This window comes from Eriocheir sinensis, unplaced genomic scaffold, assembly GCF_024679095.1.
Source record: "Eriocheir sinensis breed Jianghai 21 unplaced genomic scaffold, ASM2467909v1 Scaffold177, whole genome shotgun sequence".
Taxonomy (NCBI): domain Eukaryota; kingdom Metazoa; phylum Arthropoda; class Malacostraca; order Decapoda; family Varunidae; genus Eriocheir; species Eriocheir sinensis.
The window spans coordinates 195,673-222,686 of NW_026111150.1; the positions used below are offsets into that span (position 1 = coordinate 195,673).

Consider the following 27,014-nt stretch of genomic DNA (forward strand, 5'->3'; position numbering starts at 1 on the left):
TTTCAAAAGAAAAATAAAGAAAAGATGTATAAATGTACAACAGAACCATAATAAATGGCAAACACAAGAAAATACTGAGTTTTGTGGCAGATAGAAGCAGCCTCAAAGGCTGTTTTTACTCCGTCACTCGTCAATACCCTTATCTCCCCTCCTGCGTCACGACTTGCTCTGCTGAAATTACCGCACCATAACCACGTCATCTGCCCCAATGATCTACGGGCCGGAGAACCAGCGCAGAAAAGGAGTAAGTTTATTTGGTCGCCAGATGAAACGGTCTTCTTACATCAAATTCAAGAAAAAATACGTATAATCAGAGGGTGTTATGGGAAGAGTATCACACCTGAGGATAAGAAGAGAGCGTGGACTGAAGAGACAGAAGCTGTAACAAGGTTGGTAATCACATATTCGTGGTTCAATCAGCTTACAAACTAACCTAACCTAATCAATTGGGTATTTTTTGCATAATAACACAACCACTGACCTTCCAAACAGAACATACCTTTTCATTCTGTATCTGAATAGTTTCATTATGACCATTTCTGCCACAACCCCCTCTCCCTCAACAACCTAACATAACTAAACCTAACCATGCCAAACCTGCCCTGTCCTACCGAACACATCCTAACTTAACATGCCAAGTTTGTTGGGGGGGATGAGGGGGTTGGTATAGATAGTTAAGGCATATTTGCCCTTTTTTTATTCTTTATTTATTTTTATTTGTTTATTATTTATTTTTATTGGGGGGGGATGCTAGGCATGCCAGACTATGGACACTTTTACAAGTACTTTATGTCAAGACTATATGGGAATAGGTAGGTTTCGTGAGAACGGTAAAGTAAGATTAAAATAGTATATTTATAGCATTGGCCAAACAGATTATGGTGATATAATGTTAGATTGGAATGTACTCAAGATAATGAAATTAAGGTTAACGCTTTTATTTTTTTTGTTACATATTCACATATCCATGATTCAAGTAGCTTGCAATCTAACCTAACCTCGTCAAATGGGTATTTTTGTATACAAACACAACCACAGAGTTTCCAAACAGGACATACTTTTTCCTACTGCTCCATGTGAATAGCATCATCATGACCATTTCTGCTGCATCCCCCACTCCCTCAACAATCTAACATAACTAAACCAACTCCTGCTAAACATGTCCTACCAAACACGTCCTAACCTAACATGGTAGGTCCCCAAGTTTGTTAGGGTGGAAAGGGGGTTAGTATAAGAGAGTCAAGTCATATTTACCTGTTATTTTATTTATTCCTTATTTAGATTTTTTTGGGGCATGCCAGGCTCTCAACACTTTTACAAATATTTTATGTTAAGACTATATCGGAATAGGTAGATTTGATGAGAATGGTAAAGTAAGATTAAAATATTATTTTGATAGCATTGGTCAAATAGTTTCTGGTGATATAATGTTAGGTTAGAAGTACTCAAAATAATGGAATTAAGATTAATGCTTTGAATTTTTTTGTATAGCTGTATTGTGTAATATCCTCCTACTTAGAGAAAAGCATTTTAGAAAAGTAGGTAATGAAAAGTAGTATTTATGGCCATGTTCATAACAACTAAAAAGTTAATGTCTTATGATGCATGTAAATAAAATATTGGTACTGATATAGCTTTCCATCACAGCATGTATTAAATGTTATTGGAGAAGTTATGGGAAATAAAAAGCATGCCATAGTGAAACGATTAAGAAACTTGCTTCACATTTATACCCTGACAGTGCCTTCCCTGGGAGTGGACCCCGTACGCAGGATGACTGTGAGAGGCGTTGGTACAACGTACAACAAAAATCAAAGCCTTGCATTGCCAAGTGCAAGAATGAGCAGCGGCAGACTGGTAATTTTTTTTAGTTGTTATGTCTTTAAATGTAAAACTTATATTAGTTAGTTTTTTTTATGTGCTCACAGAATGCAGCTATACTGGCCACAATGCCTTTATTTCAGCTTAAAGCTAATAAGTTTATAGCAGTGAACTGCATATTTGATTTAGATTTTTTTTTAATGTTCATCTGTCAATGACTATCAATCTATCTAAATACCTTGGTTGTCTTCCCCCAGTGAAGGGTTTTAGCCAAGACAGGCACACACTTACTCACACACTCACACTCATGTACACCACTCTCTCAGCTGCACAGCCCCTGAGGGAGTAAAAAAGGCCCTCACTGTATGGGGGATTAGCTGCACAGTTCAGGCAGGGAACTTCCACACCAAGGCCTCACAGCATACACTGGTTTACCCCTGCCCCTTCATAACAATGACATTTCCCCCAGCACCTGAGTGCCCCACACATGTGGCACCACAGATACGCAAGCGCCTGCCTATATAACTATGACATTAACTGTGGTAGATAAACTGGTGTATGATATCATAGGCTGCTCGTCTCATGTATTTGAAGGGGTACCAGAGCCATTCAGCATTGACATGATGTGCTACGGATAGGACAGCAGCAACAGTCAAGCAGCAGTGAAATATTGACTGGCCTGTATGTTTTTGGCAAAAAACTTTTATATTCTTATTAAAACAATTTATTAATTACCCTTAAATTCATATTCTTTGTAGATACACACTTTATCAGTATTGCTAGAGACCATCCCAGCACATTGTTCATTACTTGTGGAAAAGATACCATTAGCTGCTCCGGCAACAGCCACTGCTTCAATATCTGCTGGCCCTATGACACCAGCCACTGCTTCATCATCTGCTGGCCCTATGACACCAGCCACTGTTTCATCATCTGCTGGCCCAATGACACCAGCCACTGCTTCATCATCTGCTGGACCAATGACACCTGCCACTGCAAGGGATGACAATGAAGCTGCTCCACCAGTCACCACCTACTTCATCGGAGTTAAGAGATGCCTTTCATAGGGCAGCAGCATAATTTTTTGATGCTGGGGCTGAATATTACTGCCTCAAGGCTATGATTTTGTCACTTTTTTTTTATTACTGAGGAGGTTAGGGTGGAAGGAGTGAAAAATAATTTGTGCTGTTTTTCGACAGAAATGATTAGCAAATTCATTCAAAGCACAAAATTTACCGGAAAAAAAATTGTGTGCCATTGTGAGTGGGTTCACTTGAGATTGGGCTCCAATACGCCTCCGTGGTCTAGTGGTCAGCATGCCTGGCTTCTACGCGGGCCCGGGTTCGAATCCCGGCCTGGGCAGTCGGCATGCAGCTCACCCAGCTGATCATCCTCCCTCTCGGGCTGGTCGATAAATGACTACCTGGGGAAACTGTGGTACCCCGGATGTCACACTGGCCCTGTGTCCCGGGGTAATGGGCTCCCTCTCACCACAGGCTCAAGGCCCAATGTTACGGAGATGAGCACCGAGGCCACGCGCTGCTATAGCGTATGCCCCAACTTTACCTTTACCTTTATTGGCTCGACTGACAGACATGGCTTTGTGTGTCGAAGGTCACTGGTTCAATCTCCACAGCCAGCACTCTCTAACTTGGATTTTTCCGAGTTCCCTAGAGCCTAGATTAATTTCTCGGTGTTAAATGAGAAGATTTGCACCGGCACCCAGTCATCGGTGTTACAAGATGCGTTGTTACAATCAGGGGCGTCATTTGGCCTTCAAAAGTGGGAGGGACCTTAGGGCAGACTGTTTTTTATATATATATATATATATATATATATATATATATATATATATATATATATATATATATATATATATATATATATATATATATATATATATATATATATATATATATATACCATCATTAGCTTATAACACCTTTAGGCACTGATCATATTTGCATTTTATGTAGTCTGTGATGCAGGCAGGATATTCATTAGCACCTAATTAGACTCATGCTGCTCTCCAGTGCTCTCTGATGAACTCACAATCAAAGATGTAGTATACCTATATGGTAGCATTGAGTAATCTTAGGTCACTTGGTAAAGTGTTCACCTAAGTCCGACCCAAGCTGACAACATAAACCTAAGCGTGTTTGCAGGCTGAGTGTTTAGAACATTGGCATAATAATAAAAGATGCTGAAAACTGGATTCCACTACTTTATTGAATATATGAATAGTTATATACTGAATTTGTAATGGAGCTAAGATAAAAAAAGCTATGTATTCAGCGGTCATACCATGATCTCATGAAAATAATTAGGTTGACATATATAATTAATTACTACGTACTTTGGTATGATGACCATTGCACGTTAATACCATGGCTTTGCGAGCATTGAGTAATCTTAGGTCATTTGGTAAAGTGTTCACATAAGTCCGACCCAAACTGACAACATAAACCTAAGCATGTTTGCAAGCTGAGTGCTTAGAATATTGGCATAATAATAAAAGATGCTGAAAACTAGATTCCACTAATTTTTTTTTTTTTTTTTTTTTTTTTTACAGCAAAGGAGACAGCTCAAGGGCACAGAAAAGTAAACATTAATAAAAAAAAAAGCCCGCTACTCGCTGCTCCTAAAAAGAATCCAAAGAGGTGGCCGAAAGATAAGTCAGTTTCGGGAGGAGAGGTGTCCTGATACCCTCCTCTTGAAAGAGTTCAAGTCGTAGGCAGGAGGAAATACAGATGAAGGAAGATTGTTCCAGAGTTTACCAGCGTGAGGGATGAAAGAGTGAAGATGCTGGTTAACTCTTGCATAAGGGGTTTGGACAGTATAGGGATGAGCATGAGTAGAAAGTCGAGTGCAGCTGGAGGGGGAAGGCATGCAGTTAGCAAGTTCAGAAGAGCAGTCAGCGTGGAAATATCGATAGAAGATAGAAAGAGAGGCAACATTGCGGCGGAATTTAAGAGGTAGAAGACTATCAGTATGAGGAGGAGAGCTGATGAGACGAAGAGCCTTTGCCTCCACTCTGTCCAGAAGAGCTGTGTGAGTGGAGCCCCCCCCACACATGAGATGCATACTCCATACGAGGGCGGACAAGGCCCCTGTATATGGACAGCAACTGTGCAGGGGAGAAGAACTGGCGGAGACGGTACAGAACGCCCAGCCTCGAGGAAGCTGATTTAGTAAGAGATGAGATATGAAGTTTCCAGTTGAGATTTTGAGTTAAGGATAGACCGAGGATGTTTAGTGTTGAGGAAGGTGATAGCTGGGTGTTGTCAAAGAATAGGGATAGTTGTTTGGAAGATTGTGTCGAGTGGATAGGTGGAGAAACTGTGTTTTGAGGCGTTGAAGGACACCAGGTTCTTCTTGCCCCAATCGGAAATAATAGTAAGGTCTGAGGCTAAGCGTTCTGCAGCCTCCAGCCTTGAGTCGTTAAGTTCCTGAAAGGTGGGTCTTCTATTAAAAGAAGTTGAATAATGCAGAGTGGAATCATCGGCGTAGGAATGGATAGGACAGTTCGTTTTGGAAAGAAGATCATCAATGAACAACAGAAAAAGAGTGGGAGATAGGACAGAACCCTGTGGGACACCACTGTTAATAGATTTATGGGAAGAACAGTGACCGTCTACCACGGCAGAAATAGAACGGTCAGAAAGGAAACTGGAGATAAAGGTACAGAGAGAAGGATAGAAACCGTAGGAGGGTAGTTTAGAAAGCAAAGATTTGTGCCAGACCCTATCAAAAGCTTTTGATATGTCCAGCGCAATAGCAAAAGTTTCACCGAAACGGCTAAGAGAGGATGACCAAGAGTCAGTTAAGAAGGCTAGGAGATCACCAGTAGAACGCCCCTTGCGGAACCCATACTGGCGATCAGATAGAAGGTCAGAAGTGGAAAGGTGCTTTTGAATCTTACGGTTAAGGATTGATTCAAAAGCTTTAGATAGACAAGAAAGTAAAGCAATAGGACGGTAGTTTGAGGGATTGGAGCGGTCACCCTTCTTAGGTACAGGCTGTGTGAAGGCATACTTCCAGCAAGAAGGAAAGGTAGATGTTGACAGGCAGAGGCGAAAGAGTTTGACCAGGCAGGGTGACAGCACGGAGGCACAGTTTATAAGGACAATAGGAGGCACTCCATCAGGTCCATAAGCCTTCTGAGGATTGAGGCCAGAGAGGGCATAGAAAACATCATTTTGAAGAATCTTTATAACAGGCATAAAGGAGTCAGAGGGGGGATGAGTAGGAGGAATATGCCCAGAATCGTCCAGAGTGGAGTTTTAGAAAAAGTTTGAGAGAAGAGTTCAGCCTTAGAGATAGATGAGACGGCAGTGTTGCCGTCAGGACTGAGGAGTGGAGGGAAAGATGAAGAAGTGAAGTTGGAGGAGATGTTTTTGGCTAGATGCCAGAAGTCACGGGAAGAGTTAGAGAAAGCAAGGTTTTGACATTTTCTATTAATGGAAGAATTTTTGGTTAGTCGGAGAATAGATTTGGCACGATTTCGGGCAGAAATGTAAAGTTCATAATTAGCATTAGTTTGAAGGCTCTGGTATCTTTTGTGAGCTACCTCTCTATCATTGACAGCACGAGAACAAGCGTGATTAAACCAAGGCTTTTTAGCGTGAGGAGTAGAGAAAGAACGAGGAATGTATGCTTCCATTCCAGAGACAATCACCTCTGTGATGCGCTGAGCACACACAGAGGGGTCTCTATCCTGGAAGCAATAATCATTCCACGGGAAATCGGAAAAGTACATCCTCAGGTCGTCCCACCGAGCTGAAGCAAAATGCCAGAAGCATCGCCTCTTCGGTGGGTCCATAGGATGTACAGGAGCGATAGGACAGGATGCAGAAATAAGATTGTGATCGGAGGAGCCCAACGGAGAGAACAGTTTGACAGAATAAGCAGAAGGGTTTGAGGTAAGGAAGAGGTCTAGAATGTTGGGCCGATCTCCAAGACGGTCAGGAATACGTGTAGGGTGCTGGACCAACTGCTCTAGGTCGTTGAGGATAGCAAAGTTGTAGGCTTGTTCACCAGGATGGTCAGTGAAAGAGGATGAAAGCCAAAGCTGGTGGTGAACATTGAAATCTCCTAGGATGGAGATTTCAGCGAAGGGTGAGTGGGTCAAGATGTGCTCCACTTTAGAATTCAAATAGTCAAAGAATTTTACATAGTTGGTAGAGTTAGGTGAGAGATAAACAGCACAGATGTATTTAGTAATAGAATGACAGTGAAGTCTTAACCAGATGGTGGAAAATTCAGAAGAGTCAAGGTCGTGGGCACGAGAGCAGTGATGTCGTTGCGCACGTAGGCGCAACATCCAGCTTTGGATTGAAATTTAGGATAGAGATAGTAGGAGGAACAGAGTAGAGATTGCTGTCAGTAGCCCCAGCAACCTGTGTTTCGTAAGGAAGAGAAGGTGAGGTTTAGAGGAGGAGATGATGTTCCACAGAATGAAAATTAGAGCGAAGACCGCGAATGTTGCAGAAATTGAGAAGAAAGAGGTTCGAGGAGTTATCAAGACACCTCTCGGGTCGGCAGCCAGAAGGGAGTCCTCCTGGGGAATTGTGGTCCCCAGGCGGGGACTCCGAGGCATTGCTTAATTGAGCCATTTTGAATTTTGGAAAAAGGTGTATATGTTATGTGAATGTAGTGTGGTGTGGATAAAGAGAGGATCTGTCTTTAGAGAGCATGCTGAACTACTCTCCGGTGTTGGTGAGACAATAGGGAAACGGTTAGTGAGGACATGGGAAGGGTCTTTGGAGGGCTTCAGCTCCCTTCTCACCTCCCATATATACCTCACCGGGAGTGGCTTGCGCCCGTTCGGTAGGTGTCTTCCTACCTACTCCTACCTCTTCCTACCTACTCCTACCAAAGTAATTATATACTGTATTTGTAATGGAGCCAAGATAAAAAGCTATGTTTTTCAGTGGTCATACCATGATCTCATGAAAATAAATAGGTTGACATATATAGTTAATTACTACGTATTTTGTTATGATGACTATTGCACATTAATACCATAGCTTTGAATCCAATGATGAATATCTTCAAGCAAGACACAAATAGCAACAGATTGGTCACCAATTCACTCCGTAAGCACAATACTCCAGAAAAGTATACACTGAATTCACAATAAAGTTGTTTTTCTACTTGGAACTTTGTAAACAGAAACCAAGTAACCTCGTTTTACTTTACTCATAAGTCATGATGTTCGCGATGTGGTCACCTCGACCTTTCGTTCCTCCTCCCTCACACTGGCAGACGTCTCTAACAAGCTTTCTTACCACCATTATCTCAATATGAATAACCGGCAGCAATAATTATAAATCATATTCTAAATGACATTTTAATGCAATTTTAATGTCATCTTTTTCATTTGCATGTGTGTACCTTTCTGCTACAAATAAAAGTTTTTTTCCCATCTTTTGTTTTCCTTAACTCGAATATTTCACATTTTAATCAATAACAAAGGCATCAAACACTAATTGTATGTTCAAGCTATGTTTATGTTTTTTTTTTTCTGTTGACATAAACTACATCGTTTTCCTTTGGTGCCATTATTTTCACATGGGTGCAGTCTATCACTCCCACAACACCGGCAAGTTGGTAGAATTCTGCTTGCTGTACACGGATCTCCACCCTATCAAGGGGAGACTGGATAAACCTCCCGACTACCTACGGGTCACTGAGGGCGGCCAGAGTTTCCACAAATCACCCTGCTTACACTACTCTGGCTTACCCCCTAACTCATCACTTGAACACTGCTGCATTTTTCCTGTAGCCAAGTACCTTTATGTCAAAATCACTTTCAACCCCGGGGTGCGGGAATGCTCCCTTTGAACTGGATCTTGTAGCTCTCTTCTCACCAAATCAGTCACATACTCCATTCCTGCACGGTCCAATATGTATGTCTTGACAAGTTCACCATCGTTATACAGTTCCAAAGCCCCCTATCAAACTCTAAATTGCGGAGGCGGGCTGGACGAGGAAGTCCGGGGGCCATGTTGATATGGGTCTGGGTCTGGGTTTCACTATTAACTTTACTATCAAGTGTTTAGAAGTCCTCGCCAGCACTCTCAATTTAATACCAAAGTTAAGAGTAGGTATTAGGCTTATAGTTGTTGAGGATACACTTTGAGAGTGAAATTAATACCAAAGTCGAAAGTTAATACCAAGTTTAGTAGTAATAGTTGTCGAGGATACGGGCCCATCTCTCCTTCTCTAAACCTCATCTTCTCTTCCTCACCAAAATAAAGATTTCTGAGGCTACTGACAGCAATCTCTACTCTGTTCAGTTCTACTATTGTCGGGACCCAGAAGACCATAACTGCACAGTTAAATAATAGTGACCCCAATCAGAGGCAAATACCGGAGGAGAATGTGGAGACAAGAATTGTAAATATGATAGGAGAGGGAAGGAAAGTAATTAGTCAGATATACAAGTCGTAAACATGTGATAAGCGCTAACACTACTAAGAGAGGTTACGGAAAATACACAGACCCACATACAGGAAACAGATATCCAGTAGGCGTGGTCAGAAGGTGTGGATAACCATTCAGAACACTTTAACTGTCACGTGCATTGTGACGAAACGCTATAAGCGAATAACTGAACTGCGAAGTCACTGTGGGAGTGTCTTAAGAGTGAACCACGAATGGCAGGAGAAGTAAACGATACAACATAATGAGCGAGCCAATGGTTGTTGACAGGAAGTATTGGCTACTGGTTATGTAGAAAATGAAGGCGTGTCAAGGATGTAGTTCCGCCTCAAGCAAGGAAAAATGACCTAAACAACAGTGGCATGGGCAGACCGAGCCTTGCACTCGCTTCAAGCAGTGCTGCTATTCACTCAGCTGAGAATGGCTGTTGTGATCTTAATCGTGAGTAGAAATTCGAGAATCTAAGGGAAACCGACTGTTTTGTCCTGGGGATTATAATGTGAGAAGAGGTGTAGTAGGATTGTGAGTGGGACAGGATTGTGATTATTTTATTGCCATGTAGAGCAAAGGTAGAAACCACTGCGTGTGGTATAATTTGGTGCTTCCGTGAAATTGTAGTAGATTATACTATAGGAATGTGTTATTAGGATTTGTGAGGAGACTCAGGAGAGTACTTAATTATTGTGATGTAAGCAGAGAGAAACAAACCACTGCTTGTGGAATAACGAGTGTTATTATTATTGGCAACAGCTGAGCACATATTGTAGTATTATGTTTAAGACATGTCGTTTGTCATAAGTTGTATCCATCGTTGAATATGCCAGAGTGTTATGATCGTCTTAGCATAAAATATTGCGTAAGGCAGTTACTTTCATTTCATTTTAAATAAATGTATATTTTCTTTTTCCCTTGTTTATCCCCGAACACCAGTCTCTAATAACAACTTAAGCCGGATCTCGCTACCAGGGATACGAGACGGTGAGATCATTTATGGAGTAATTAATGAGTGATAAAACAGTTGTTTTAATACAAGTTGATGCAAATAAAATAAAATGTAAGAATTAAATACAAGAAAAGAAGGATCCAAAACTATCTCTATCCTAAATTTTAATCCAAAGCTGAATGTTGCGCCTTCGTACGCATCGACATCACTTGTTCTCGTGCAAACGACCTTGACTCTGCAGAATTTTCCACCATCTGACTAAGACTTCATTGTCATTCTATTACTAAATACATCTGTGCTGTTTATCTCTCACCTATCTCTACTAACTATGTAAAATTCTTTGACTACTTGAACTCTAGAGTGGAGCACATATTGACCCAATCTCCCTTCGTTAAAATCTCCATCTTGGGAGATTTCAATGTTAACCACAAGCTTTGGCTTTCATCCTCTTTCACTGACCAGCCTAGTGAACAAGCCTACAACTTTGCTCTCCACAATGACCTAGAGCAGTTGGTTCAGCACCCTACTCGTATTCCCGACCGTCTTGGAGACAGGCCCAACATACTAGACCTCTTCCTTACCGCTAATCCTTCTGCTTTCTCAGTCAAACTGATCTCTCCGTTGGGCTCCTCCGATCACAACCTTATTTCTATATCCTGTCCTATCGCTCCTGTACATCCTCTGGACCAATCGAAGAGGCGATGCTTATGGCATTTTGCTTGAGCTCGGTGGGACGACCTGATAACGTACTTTTCCGATTTCCCGTGGAATGATTATTGTTTCCAGGAGCGAGACCCCTCTGTTTGTGCCCAGCACATCACAGAGGTGATTGTCTCTGGAATGGAGGCATACATTCCTCGTTCTTTCTCTACTCCTCATGCTAAAAAGCCTTGGTTTAATCACGCTTGTTCTCGTGCTGTCAAAGATAGAGAGGCAGCTCACAAAAGGTAACATAGACTTCGAGCTCCCGCTAACCATAATATTTACATTTCTGCCCGGAATCATGCCAAAGCTATTCTCCAACTTACCAAAAACTCCTTCATTGATAGAAAATGCCAAAACCTTGCTTTCTCTAATTTTTCCTGGGACTTTTTGGCATCTAGCCAAAAACATCTCCTCCAACATCACTTCTTAATCTTTCCCTCCTCTCCTTAGTCCTAACGGCAGCACCGCTGTCTAATCTATCTCTGAGGCTGAACTCTTCTCCTAAACTTTTTTCTAAAAGCTCCACTCTGGACGATTCTGGGCATATTCCTCGTACTCATCCTCCTTCTGACTCCTTTATGCCTGTTATTAAGATTCTTAAGAACGATGTTTTCTATGCCCTCTCTGGCCTCAACTCTCATAAGGCTTATGGACCTGATGGAGTGCCATCTATTGTCCTCAAAAACTGTGCCTCCGTGCTGACACCCTGTCTGGTCAAACTCTTTCACCTCTGCCTGTCAACATCTATCTTTCCTTTCTGCTGGAAGTAGGCCTTCATACAGCCTGTGCCTAAGGAGGGTGACCGCTCCAATCCCTCAAACTACCGTCCTATAGCTTTACTTTCTTGTCTATCTAAAGCTTTTGAATCAATCCTTAACTGGAAGATTCAAAAGCACCTTTCCACTTTTGACCTTCTATCTGATCGCCAGTATGGGTTCCGCAAGGGACATTCTACTGGTGATCTCCTTGGCTTCCTAACTAACCCTTGGTCATCCTCTCTTAGCCGTTTCGGTGAAACCTTTGCTATTGCGCTGGACATATCAAAAGCATTTGATAGGGTCTGGCATAAATCTTTTCTTTCCAAACTACCCTCCGACGGTTTCTATCCATCTCTCTGTACATTTATCTCCAGTTTCCTTTCTGACCGTTCTATTTCTGCTGTTGTAGATGGTCAGTTCTTCCCCTAAGCCTATTAACAGTGGTATCCCGCAGGGTTCTGTCCTATCTCCCACTCTCTTTCTGTTGTTCATTGATGTTTTTTTCCAAAACGAACTGTCCTATCCATTCTTACGCAGATGACTTTACTCGGCATTACTCAAATTCTTTCAATAGAAGACCCACCCAACAGGAACTAAACGATTCCAAGCTGGAGGCAGCAGAACGCTTAGCCTCAGACCTTACTATTATTTCCGATTGGGGCAAGAAGAACTTGATGTCCTTCAATGCCTCAAAAACACAGTTTCTCCACCTATCCACTCGACACAATCTTCCAAACAACTATCCCCTATTCTTTGAAAACACTCAGATATCACCTTCTTCAACACTAAACATCCTCGGTCTATCCTTAACTTAAAATCTCAACTGGAAACATCATATCTCTTCGCACAGCCGTACAGCCGCTATCCATTTACAGCGGCCTTGTTCGCCCTTGTATGGAGTATGCATCTCACGTGTGGAGGGTCCCACTCACACAGCTCTCTTGGACAGAGTGGAGTCTAAGGCTCCTCGTCTCATCAGCTCTCCTCCTCTTACTGAAAGTCTTCTACCTCTTAAATCTCCCCGCCATCCTGCCCTCTTTCTAACTTCTATCGATATTTTTATGCTGACTGCTCTTCTGAACTTGTTAACTGCATGCCTCCCCCTCTCCCGCGGCCTTGCAACACACAGCTTTCTATTCATGCTCATCCCTTTACTGTCCAAATTCCTTACGCACGAGTTAACCAGCATCTTCACTCTTTCATCCCTCACGCTGGTAAACTCTGGAACAATCTTCCTTCATCTGTATTTCCTCATGCCTACGACTTGAACTCATTCAAGAGGAGGGTATCAGGGCACCTCTCCTCCCGAAATTGACCTATCTTTCGGCCACTCCTCTAACTCTTTTTAGGAGCAGTGAGTAGCGGGCTTTTTCTTCACATTTTTTTCCTTTTTTTTATGCCCTTGAACTGACTCCTCTGCTGTAAGAAAAAAATATGGAAAGTACCTCAACTTCTCTAATTCTTCCAAAGACTTGTGGCAACTAGCGAAAAATATCTCCTCCAATTTCAGTTTCTCATCATTCGCTCCTCTCCGTAATCCTGACGGCAGCACCGCCGCATCAATCCACAGAAGGCTTATGGACCTGATAGCGTCTCCTTTTGCCTTCAAACATTGTGCTACTGTGCTGACTCCCTGCCCGGTCAAACTATTTCGTATCTGCTTTCCAACCTTTACCTTTCCTTCCCGCTGTAAGTAAGCCTACATACAGCCTGTACATAAGATGTGTGACCGTTCCAGTCCCTCAAACCCAAGTCCCTTAGCATTAATTTCAAGTCAATCTAAAGCTTTTGAATCTATACTTAACTGGAAAATTCATAAGCTTCTCTCCACTTCTGACCTTCTATCTGATCACCAGTATGTGTTCCGCAGTGGGTGTTCTACTGGTACTATTGTTTTTTTTTTAACTGACTCTTGGTCATCTTCTCTTAGCCTGCGCTATGACGGGCTGGGGCCGAATACCATCCAGGCCCCTCAAGCAAGCCTACCGGAGCAATAGGCGGAGACGTAAAATAAATAAATAAATAAATACATACATACATACATACATACATACATACACATATATATATATATATATATATATATATATATATATATATATAGATATATATATATATATATATATATATATATATATATATATATATATATATATATATATATAGATAGATAGATAGATAGATAGATAGATAGATAGATAGATAGATAGATAGATAGATAGATATAGATATAGATAGATAGATAGATAGATAGATAGATAGATAGATAGATATACACACACACACACACACACACACACACACACACACACACACACACACACACACACACACACACACACACACACACACACACACACACACACACACACACACACTCACACACATCCACATGTTATCATATCTTGCTTACTGTCTTATGTCTCTTAAATTATGTCGAAATGATGTTTTTTTTTCTATGTGTATCGACCGTGTCATGGTGACTGCTCTCCTGAACTCATCCCCACCCTCCCGCGGCAACGCTTCACTCGACCTCCTACCTAACCTCGTCCTTGCTACTTAAATCCCATATGCAGGAGTTACCCAGCATGTTCATTGTTCATACTTTCATCCTTCACACTTACCCCGTACACACGAAGGCACTTCTTTAACTTTAACCAAGTGGACGACTTTAACTCTAAGTGGAGTAGTTTGCATGTGAGTTGACCATCCGTCTCTTTCCTGACACGACAGAAGTGTTTAGGCCTATATCTATCCCTACTTGGGGATTATCTGATGAGAAATACATTCATAAAGAAGTAGAATCATTGCTTACCCGGTAGCAGCGACGGGCCAAATTTGTGGCTTTACCGTGTAGCAGCGACGGGCTAAATTTGTGCCATGATTTAAACCCCCCAAAATAGATGATACATAATATGATCACAAATGCTTTGATATATATTATGAAATGGTTTGTGTTAGGAGTGATTTTTTTTCATTTTTTCTCGCTTGGGGTGACCATTAAGAAACATGATCCACGCTGCTACCGGGTTAACCCGTGAACGTCGGCAGACCCTTTTCTGGGCTTTCACGAGTCGTGGCTGTGGTACGCTGGACCCTAAAAAAGGCTCACCATAAAACCCATAATTCGAGCTAATTGTAGGAGGTTGAAGCATAGAGCAACCCACCATACATGCCCTGGGTCATAGTGGTGGGTGAGTGAGCTTGAGATGGGCATTTTTGTCAAAGGTGGTGCTGTAAGATCATGCCAGACTGAATTATCTATCCACACAGCAATCACTTGTCAAATTCTCTAAAGTAGACAACAAGCGACTCTCGGCTAGATGCCACGCGTCACAAGAATGTTTATCTTGTAACAAACACCACCCAAAAAGATTGGAGTTTGAGTAAAAGTAAATATTTTTCACAGCTTTATGGTTATGAGAGGAGTACTCTGATGTACGTTCCATGCTCTTTTCTTAGTGCCAAAATGCAGTGTAATGTTGCCGTTTCTCGGCCACTTCTCGGCTTTCCCATAGCCGAAGCCCACGGGTTAAGGAAGGTGTGATAGAAAAGAGTCAGTCCCCTTGGAGGGCGCAATTACTATTTAGTAACCGAAGACGACCGACACACGAGTGGCATTTAAGTTGATTACTCACAGACTATTAACCGCTCCACTCAACTAGATGCTTATCAATCCCTGTATTAGCGGCTTGGTGAATTCCTTGGCTAAGTACAAAGTGTCCAGTAAACTTGGCTTAATTAAAATACATACTGCCAAGCCTCCTCAGAGACGTTGAGAAGGTGTACGCTGCTTCTGAGGCTGACGGACGGCTGTATCAGAGCACGAGGATCCCGTTTGGATAGTAGCCGCGTTCCAACGTGCAACTAAAGCTATTTTTTTCAAATATCGACCTTGAAGCCACCCTTGCGTACTTAATATAATCGATTATATTCACCTTTTTCTCTGAAACTTTACCTCTCTCAGAAAGCCTCCAACCTGCTGTGGAAAGAGAGGCTACTGCTATCATCGAAGCTGTAAGCAAATGGAGACTTTCTCACCGGGAGGAGGTTTGCTATAACAACTGACCAGCCAGCAGTGTCTTTGATGTTTAAGTTGAATCACTCTTCAGAGATAAAGAACGACAAAATAATGCGATGGCGCCTGGAACTCTCCGGATGCCAGTATGATATTCAGCCTCGCCCCGGTAATGGTAATGTTCCCTGTGACACATTGCCCCCAGCTTGTACCACTTCTCTTTCCCGCCCTGCTCCTCTCAATGAGGGTCCTGCCTCACTCTGCCATCCTGGTGTTACTTGATTTTGACATTTTATTAGGTCCAAAACTCTAACTTGTTCTCTGGATGATGTAAAAAGTTTTTTTTTACAATACACTATTTGCTCCGAGCTGAAACGTAGATATTTCAGGACTCCAGTAGCTAAACTCTTCCAGTCCATGCAACCCTTTGACAGAATGTCCGGAGATTTTATTGGACTTAAAGCTTCTTGCTCTAGGAACAAATACCTCCTCGCTGCTTTCGGTTAATGCTCCAGACTTCCTTTCGCCTTTCCCTGCACTGACATGTCTGCTCCAACTGTTGTCTCGTGCCTCAGGAAGCTCTCTGCATTATTCGGCTGTCCGTCATCGAGTCACTGATAAAGGATCTCAGTGTATGTCTAGAGAGGTTTGTAATTTTCTTGTGGGAAAATGGTATAGTTTGTACTCCCTCCACACCATACCACCCCAAGGCAATGGCCAGTGTGAGAGGGAATCAGTACCTGACACTGCTTTCCACTCCATTAGATCACTGCTCTGTACACACACTAAAAAAACTATCGTTACAGTGGGGCCCGACGAATTTCACACTGAGCAACCCGGTAATCTCGGCAGGGTTGGTAAAAGTGCGATCACCCCCACCACCTCAGCTCTGCTGGGGGGAGCAGGACAGGACCCCCGTAAGGGAGGGATAGAGAGGGAGACACTGAGATACCAGATATCACCATAATATTACGGAGTGATTTGAGTGCCACTTGTTCAAGCTTTACATTCACAAATAATAAAACAATAATGTTCATATGATATACAGAACAGCGGTGGGTAAAAGTATTCCCCATGTCAAAGACAAAAACATCAACCATCAATGCATGTCAGATATAGTTCAGTTCATAATGTGACAACCTGGAACTAATGCTTCCACTGAGCGTGTCTTTCTCTCATGAACAAGGTGTTGGCATCTGGAAAAAAAAAACTCAGATTGCAACGCTAAAAGCATTGATTGTTGGTGAGAAAAAAAAGACTAACAATAACGCAAGGTGTTTATTATATGGTGTCCAAACTGGACGAAATTTTAACTATTCACCTGTGTGTGGTGTTACAGCCTAATTTCATCAGCCAAACACGACAATATTATAGTGCTACATACAACACAGACCAATTTACTTCGACTAAGACTCCACCTGTGTGTTTCCTGAAGCGTTACTGAGCCAACTCAAATTCTACTGCTTCATTTACGAGTCACGCTCACTTGATTCAGGCTAGTGAAGCCACACCAAACATGAGCAGTGATACCAACATGAGTAGCATGTTATCAACGGCTTCGTCCTTGGCGTCAGTTTGTATAGTGGTGAATGTGTAACGATACATGTTTGAGTGTGTGTACGCCTCCAACAAGACTCCCAGCCTTCCTCCTGCCGCACAAGCACCGAGCTCACCCAGTGAAGACACTCGTGAGACTAACAATCACTCGCTCTTCTCCAGAATTAGGAAACCCGTAGATAGGCAAACATATTACTAATATTTCGCGTTGTAAATACTTTAAATGTACATTTTCTATATATCCATAGTATTGTTTAATGTACACTCTCACCATAGGCTTCTCGAAAACCCGGGCAAAATGGATGTGAAAAGGAGTCGATCGTGGCTGGTCGCTTAGGAATGGTTGGTGCCCCTGATGGTGATGACGCACCTGATCCCATCACTGCATATGATACGTTCCCAGCCTGTGTTGATTTGATGGTTGCAATAAGTCATGCTCACGTTAGTCGCAATGGAGACCTCACAAGACCAGCGCAAAGTCATTGCTATCCGTCACACTGAAGGCCTCAGTTATCCCCTGCGGCTCTTTCAAGAGACCTGTGCGGCTCCTGCTACCTACTTAAAAATGTCCAAGTTATCATAGAAAAGTGAGAGAGAGAGAGAGAGAGAGAGAGAGAGAGAGAGAGAGAGAGACGGGCGAGAGAGAGAGAGACGGGCGAGACGTGAGGTCTACGAGGACAATTCCCGTGCAATACATCTCAGCCTGACCGCCCCAGCCCCTGCCCTTGGCAGAGCAGGCAGGCGATCTCGGCTTCGCCCATAGCTGAGCGGGCTTTTGTGATTTTCTATTTACACCCTTGAGCTGGGTTTCTTTGCATACAGGGCCGGTTGTACTGAGAATATTATGAACTTGCCGATATCTCGTTTCCCGCTTCATTAACCAACTGCCTTGTTGACCAGGTATTCCGACGCCAACGCAAACCACGATATGATGAAATGGTCTACTTGTGCTCCCAAGATAATCTGACCCTGCACACGCAAACAGACCGAAAATAATATACACAAACAACTTGCCTTACGTACTTATTCACCTGTTATTGGGAGGAAACCATTAAGTACCACCTAACGACGCCATACCCCCTCTTCCATTATCTTACCCTGCACAAGCAACGAGAGGCTTTCTGACATAGATAATCCGGCCCTGCACACACACACACACACACACCCACACACACACACACGCACACACACACACAGTCCAGTAGGGGGCGTTGGATTATTGCCTTCGTGACGGCTCCCACTGTTGTTTTGCATTAGTTGTCGGAATCTTTTCTTGTTATTTTCCTGATTCTTAATTTCTATTGACTCGCTTTTTCTTTTTTTCACTTGCTTTTTGTATTTATTCTTTTTACACTTTTAATCTCAAGATTTGCTACTTGCCGGATCTTAAAGTTTTATAATTGCTTAATTTTCCTGCTAATAGTTTTGTTGTTTGCTTTTCATGTCCATTACTCTACTTGCACAGATCTTGTTGTTTTTTGTTTCGCACTTGAAGATTTTGTTTTCACACACTTGTACAGCCTTTACTTTCTTTGCTCTTTTATTCCAGTCTTTTCACATAATTTTTCCGGTCCTCTATCTGGTTGTTGTTGAGTGCTGTGAGTGCCAGTATGTTGCCAAGTTTGGTGTCAGTGTCTGCGTCAGGAAGTTGTATGGATAAAGTAGTGTCGTTTCTGATGTCATAATTCTCTGGACATTCTAACAGAAAATGTTACAAAGTCTCACTTTCATGTCCACAACACGATCATTCCTCAGGGTTGTTTTGAAACTTATTCCTCCAATTTAAATTTAATGTGTTTGTTCTTCCTCTGACTAGTATCCTGCTGCCTTCCGTGCTATCCATCCAACTTTCCTCAGATACATTTTTCTTAAGCTTGGCATATACTGTTATAGTTGTTTTTTTGTTGTATTTCTGTTACCCATGCCTGGGAATCCCATTTTATGATGCGGTCTACTATACCATTCTTTTTAATGTTCTTTAATCCTTCAAGTGTTACATTACCTTCCCTCATATATTTCTTTAATGTTATAATCCAGCTACTCTTTCCTTTCTCATATTCAAAGTGAAAAGTTTCTGTGCATAGCTCATATCCTCCTTCTTCCAGCAGATTTTTAGCATATAGTAGTTTAATTTTCATATCTCTTGCTGTGCAGGATGTTGCTCCCACCTCGCCTCTAAAAGCTGTGCTAGCTGTGTAAGTTGGTGTCTGCAGTATTGCTCTGTGCACTGAGTTTTCTATTTGTTGTAATTTTTTAAGGTCTTCTTTGTTGTACTCTACGTTTTCTGCCGCATAAAGTATTACTGACAGTCCTATTCCTTTCCAATAGTTTTTCCCAATTATGAGTCGGTTACAACATCTGGATGTAATACTGTACGTCATGTTTGCGAGTTGGTTTGCCTTGTTTAATCTTTCCTTCTCATATTCTGAATAGCAGTTTCTTTTGTTTGATATTTTTACTCCAAGGTAGGTTATGTTATCTCCTACTTGTATGCCTTCAATATTTTCTGGCTGTTCTTTATCATTGAATAGGATTATTTTGCTTTTCTCCTTATTTATCTGCAGCCCATATTCTTCTGCCACTCTCTGTACCTCCCTTATACTACAACATGCCTCTGCCTCTGAGTGGGCTAAAAGTAAGCCATCATCTGCATAGTATAAGATTGGGATGTTAAATTTATTGCTCTTAAAGCCAAAGTTACTTTGTTGGAGATGTTTTATTATTTGGTATGTGATAAGGAGGAACAGGAGAGTAGATCCATTACACCTCTGCTTAATTGCATTCGTAATGCTGATTGATGTTTGCCTTTCGCCATTAAATATTAGGCTAGTTTTATCACCTGTATAAATATTTGCAATTATATTTATCAGCTTAGGGTGTATATTATTTAATATTAGTGCTTTAATGAGACTTGCTCTGTCCACTAAATCAAAGGCTTTCTTGTAGTCTAGTGAGTTGACAAATAATTTATTTTTCATTTCAAAACTTTCTTGTATGCAATGTTTCAGAATGTAAAGATTGTCATTTATGCCTCCCTTCTCTGTAAATCCCGCTTGCATTTCATTACTGTTTCCGGACTCATGTATGTGTTTCTTTATTTTTTCTCTTATTACACACACACACACACACACACACACACACACACACAGAGAGAGAGAGAGAGAGAGAGAGAGAGAGAGAGAGAGAGTGAGAGAGAGCGAGAACGAGAGAGAGAATGACGATAACATACACAGACAACGCGCAGTACATAGGCCAACTTATCCATCTGTTGCTGGTACGAAAAAAGAAAGAAAACATTTCCTAACAACCTCCCTCCCTCCCATTATCTTACCTCAAGCCTGCTCTTTATAGGGGACGAATCTGTTTCTCTCTACTGAAGCTTCGTTCCTGTCGTGATAGTTTGTGACATTCCAAGTAATCAACTGACTCCCTCCTCTTTTTCAGGTTTGCCTATTGCTGATATTTCCCGTCACGGCCCAGCCACTCAACACAACACCCGCACACTCGGACATCCAACCTGAACTGACTCCCTTCATGCTAAGGCAGTGCTCTGATTGGTCCAAGAGAGTGACTTTCAAAATAGCGCCTTCTGATTGGACGAGCCTATTATCATTGCCAGAGTCGCCATCGAACAATTTTGTCAGTGGATTTCTTATTGGTTTATTACAAACAGATCAGGCACATTATTAAAGCTGTGTGTACTCGCTCTTTTTTTTGTAATTTATGTAGCCTGATATATCAAAGTGCTAATTTATTGGTTCTCATTGTTGCATTTTCGTCTAGTTTGGAGGTGCCGTACGAGAGTTTGCATGACCACCAACAACAGCCCATTGGCTCCCGTTCCTCCCAGCCCAGCCGAGTCGCTCCGACCTCCTCGAGGGTTGAGCCGCTCCCATTGTCTCCCGTTCCTCCCAGCCGAGTCGCCCCGCCCTCCTCGAGGGTTGAGCCACTCCCATTGGCTCCTGTTCCTCCCAGCCGAGTCGCTCCGCCCTCCTCGAGGGTTGAGCCACTCCCATTGGCTCCTGTTCCTCCCAGCCGAGTCGCCCCGCCCTCCTCGAGGGTTCAGCCACTCCCAATGGCTCCTGTTCCTCACAGCCGAGTCGCCCCGCCCTCCTCGAGGGTTGAGCCACTCCCATTGGCTCCCGTTCCTCCCAGCCGAGTCGCTCCGCCCTCCTCGAGGGTTGAGCCACTCCCATTGGCTCCTGTTCCTCCCAGCCGAGTTTTCCCGCCCTCCTCGAGGGTTGAGCCACTCCCATTGGTTCCTGTTCCTCACAGCCGAGTCGCCCCGCCCTCCTCGAGGGTTGAGCCACTCCCATTGGCTTCTGTTCCTCACAGCCGAGTCGCCCAGCCCTCCTCGAGGGTTGAGCCACTCCCATTGGCTCCCGTTCCTCCCAGCCGAGTCGCCCCGCCCTCCTCGAGGGTTGAGCCACTCCCATTGGCTCCTGTTCCTCACAGCCGAGTCGCTCCGACCTCCTCGAGGGTCTCACACAGACGGCACTGCGATCGCCATCAAGCACAATCAAAATTTTAAATTACTAGATGACCTCAATTCTGACGCCCTCGCGGTGGAGATCACCACTCTCACGGGCAAGGTCATCATCTTCGTATCTTCAGGAGACACATCCCTGTGTACATGATTGCCGATCCCAACGCCAACCACCCGATACTAGGCTACACGCATACCAACACCAAAGGAAGACAAATAAAACACCTGATTAATCAACGAACCATTCACACATAGGCCCACATTTCCCCACATACATAGCTCACAACACAGCCACAACACCGGATATCATCCTCACAAACAACAACACTTATCACAATATCAGCATTACTCAAGGCCCCATCGCCATGAGCGACCACATCCCTGTCATCCTTACCATCTCTACCACTCCCATCCAAATCCCCACACGCCCCAGACCCAATATCAACCAGGCAAACTGAGATCAGTTTCTCACAGATATCGCTGAAAAACTCAGGGACTCTCCCGTCAACCCGCAGCTTCGATTGACTTCATCGACACGTATCTTCAAGAATGGTACAACACAGTTGTGACCGCAGTCAAAAACAACATTCCAACAACACACCACAAAACTCTAACACACTCTCACTTGAGTCACACGACACGCACCCTAATAGCACAGCACAAAGCCATACAGCATGAGGCCAACACCAACGGCTGGACTTATCCTCTCTATAGACGCCACAAACAGCTCCAACTCTCGCTACAACAACACTTCCAGAGCGACAGCCGCGCCCACTGGGGCGAGGTCATTGCGGAGACAGCCTCACTATGCCATGACCAAGCCACCTTCTGGCGTAAGAAAAAACACCTTATGGGAACCGAGACGACGAACCCCACAACCTCTTCTCCCCCACACGCTACAAAGTATACGACAACAACGAGAAGGATATGCTACACAGAAATCACTGGCAAGACGTTTTCAGTGACGCGGACGAAGACTGGGACGACGAAGAGACAGAGACTGAAGTACGCGACTTTCTCGCCAATAACCTCCATAGACTTTCCCCACACGTCAATGCAGACCCCAGCAGACTAATTCTGACAACTACTTCCTCACTTTTGAAATTACATCCGAACACATCCTTTCCATAATCAAAGGCATGAAAAAGATATGCCCATAACAAAGTGGCATAAATAAAACCATCTTAAGACACCTCCCCCTTGAAGCCATTGCATACTTAAACAAAGACTCTCAATGCCGCCCTTTCAGCAGGCTACTTCCCCGACAAGTTCAAGAGGGCCACGTTGAAACTAATACCAAAAGTTGGTAAAAACCCTCACTACCCCGCTAACTACAGGCCAATACCCCCTTTGAAGTGCCGGGGAAGATATTTGAGTTAATTCTTGACCACCGACTCAGGACATTCCTTGAAGACTCCAACATCGACAAAGACTTATAGTTTGGGTTCCGCCCAGGCAGGGGAACCACGCACGCCCTCGCTCTCGTGACCGAGACTGTCGCCCAACAGAAAGCTGACGGGGGACAGTGCCATCTCGTCCTGAGAGACATCACCTAAGCCTTCGACAAAGTCTGGCACCTAGGGATGAAGTACAAAATCTTACACCTCGGACTTCCTATCATTCTAGAAAAGCTCTTATGCGACTTTCTAGATGATAGGTCGGCGAGAAAAAGACTTGAAAACTACCTCGGTGACAGCTTTGACCTGAGCTGCGGTGTCCCTCAGGGCAGTGTGCTCTCCCCAACGCTATTCACTATACACCAGAGATACCCCTCCCCCACTCAGAGGCACCAACATCTCATACGCCGACGAAATGATTTTTTTTCTACAACAAAGGAGGCAGCTCGAGGGCACAAAAAAAAGAAAACAATAATAAAAAAAAAAGCCCGCTACTCGCTGCTTCCAAAAAAGAATCAAAAGAGGTGGCCGAAAAAAAGGCCAATTTCGGGAGGAGAGGTGTCCTGATACCCTCCTTTTGAAAGAGTTCAAGTCGTAGGCAGGAGGAAATACAGATGAAGGAAGATTGTTCCAGAGTTTACCAGCGTGAGGGATGAAAGAGTGAAGATGCTGGTTAACTCTTGCATAAGGGGTTTGGACAGTATAGGGATGAGCATGAGTAGAAAGTCGTGTGCAGCGGGGCCGCGGGAGGGGGGGTGGCATGCAGTTAGCAAGTTCAGAAGAGCAGTCAGCGTGGAAATATCGATAGAAGATAGAAAGAGAGGCAACATCGCGGCGGAATTTAAGGGGTAGAAGACTATCAGTAGGAGGAGGAGAGCTGATGAGACGAAGAGCCTTAGCCTCCACTCTGTCCAGAAGAGCTGTGTGAGTGGAGCCTCCCCACACGTGAGATGATTACTATAATCATGTCTAGAATAGAGTCCAGTATGCCAGTACGTCAAAACTATACAGATTTAAGCTGATGCCCATGCACAAACATAAAAACCCACCTTGTAAAAACACTTATCCTGCCTATCCTTGATTACCCTCCCATTCCCACACACACATTCAGTAACACTCAACTCGCTAAGCTCCAGAGGGTCCAGAACACAGCCTTACGTTTTGCCACCAACCAATACCACCCATACGCCATGACCATAGAGTAAATCCACATAGCAACAATCACTCTCCCTCTCAACATACGAATACACAAAAGAGCCACAAAAATATGGCAAAGACTTTCCCTGCTCAACATACACCACTTCAACACCCTCACTGACAACGCGAACAACATACTCAGGTACCACAGAGACCTCCCAAGCAGCCTTGCCGCAATAAACTCCCTGCCTGCACCGCTACTCCACTGAATCTGAGCCACCCCAAGGAAGCAACTCCAGAATCACGGCATCCACACTCGGCAAGCTAGCTATACGCAAACACCACAACTACACGTTACGCCCAAAAACACAAATGTAAACAAAATCGTGACTACGTGCCAAACAATGTATCAACCAAACTCCAGCTTCATGAACTGATTGTAAGCCTAAAAGTGTAATAAAATGCCCTAGATAGGTGGACTTCCCGCCTTCTCTTCTCCCTCCTACTCCTTCTTTACCTTCCTCACCCACCCTCTTTTGATTCTTCCCCCCTCTTCTCTCTCTCTAAAAAAAATAAAAAAAATCCACCTCAGATCCCCTGAAGAAGCAAAAGCGAAACTAGTAAGGAATAAGCTCATCTCAAACACACCCGTGCTTCCTCCCTCCTCCTGCACTCAACTTGTCGAAGATGTCCTTACAATAATAACAATAATAACAATAATAATAATAATAATAATAATAATAATAATAATAATAATAATAATAATAATAATAGTAATAATAATAATAATAATAATAATAATAATAATAATAATAATAATAATAATAATAATAATAATAAAATTAATAATAATAATAATAAAAATAATGATGATGATGATTATGATGATGATGATGATCATAATAATAATAATAATAATAATAATAATAATAATAATAATAATAATAATAATAATAAAATTAATAATAATAATAATAAAAATAATAATAATAATAATAAAAATAATAATAATAATAATAATAATAATAATAATAATAATAATAATAATAATAATAATAATAATAATAATGAGAATGATAATAATAATAATAATAATAATAATAATAATAATAATAATAATAATAATAATAATAATAATAATAATAATAATAATAATATAAACACTAATAATAATAATAATAATAATAATAATAATAATAATAATAATAATAATAATAATAATAATAATAATAATAATAATAATCTCAACGGTTGTGACGATGTGGATAACCATATCATGACTAGCAGTAATAACAATACAAATATTAACATGCATAGCGTAGATTTTGATAATAATATTAAAAATTATTCTACTTCTATTTTTCTATCAACAATCATATCAATCATATACGTCGATGCTTTTTTGTTATTTTTCATTTTAATTACTATAATTATTATTATTATTATTATTATTATTATTATTATTATTATTATTATTATTATTATTATTATTATTATTATTATTATTATGTGTGTATTATGTGTGTGTGTATTATTATTATTATTATTATTATTATTATTATTGTGTGTGTGTGTGTGTGTGTGTGTGTGTGTGTGTGTGTGTGTGTGTGTGTATTATTATTATTATTATTATTATTATTATCATCATCATCATAAGTAGTGCAATTATCACCAGTAATCATGTTGTTTATCTTGCTGTCTATTGTAGCTATAATAACATTCCTTACCTTCTCGTTGAAGCGGTCTATCAGCCAACAGTTCCTGAAGCACGTCCTCTGGCCGCAGCGTGTCGTCACCTGCTGCAGCGTTCACCCCGGCACTGGACGTGACCTGCAACGACAGGCGCCACTGACTTTACCACCAATTGAGACTAACAGCCAGGCTCTTCATGTGGGGGGGGGGGGGGGAGAGAGAGAGAGAGAGAGAGAGAGAGAGAGAGAGAGAAGCTGTACGCAAATGGAGACTTTCTCACCGGGAGGAGGTTTGCTATAACAACTGACCAGCCAGCAGTGTCTTTGATGTTTAAGTTGAATCACTCTTCAGAGATAAAGAACGACAAAATAATGCGATGGCGCCTGGAACTCTCCGGATGCCAGTATGATATTCAGCCTCGCCCCGGTAATGGTAATGTTCCCTGTGACACATTGCCCCCAGCTTGTACCACTTCTCTTTCCCGCCCTGCTCCTCTCGATGAGGGTCCTGCCTCACTCTGCCATCCTGGTGTTACTTGATTTTGACATTTTATGAGGTCCAAAAATCTAACTTGTTCTCTGGATGATGTAAAAAGGTTTTTTTTACAATACACTATTTGCTCGGAGCTGAAACGTAGATATTTCAGGACTCCAGTAGCTAAACTCATCCAGTCCATGCAACCCTTCGACAGAATGTCCGGAGATCTTATTGGACCTAAAGCTTCTTGCTCTAGGAACAAATACCTCCTCGCTGCTTTCGGTTAATGCTCCAGACTTCCTTTCGCCTTTCCCTGCACTGACATGTCTGCTCCAACTGTTGTCTCGTGCCTCAGGAAGCTCTCTGCATTATTCGGCTGTCCGTCATCGAGTCACTGATAAAGGATCTCAGTGTATGTCTAGAGAGGTTTGTAATTTTCTTGTGGGAAAATGGTATAGTTTGTACTCCCTCCACACCATACCACCCCAAGACAATGGCCAGTGTGAGAGGGAATCAGTACCTGACACTGCTTTCCACTCCATTAGATCACTGCTCTGTACACACACTAAAAAAACTA

At 42.3% G+C, this 27,014-nt stretch overlaps 1 protein-coding gene across 1 annotated transcript in view; it reads right to left on the bottom strand.

Moving 5' to 3' along the window:
• The window catches only part of LOC126990570 (ankyrin repeat domain-containing protein 65-like), a 172,917-nt gene extending 146,901 nt beyond the window's left edge, over positions 1 to 26,016 (bottom strand). Inside the window, exon 1 of the mRNA XM_050849181.1 lies at positions 25,996 to 26,016. The gene's annotated coding sequence lies outside the window, so the exon portion shown is untranslated. The remainder of the gene's footprint in view (positions 1 to 25,995) is intronic.
• Positions 26,017 to 27,014: the final 998 nt, after the last annotated feature.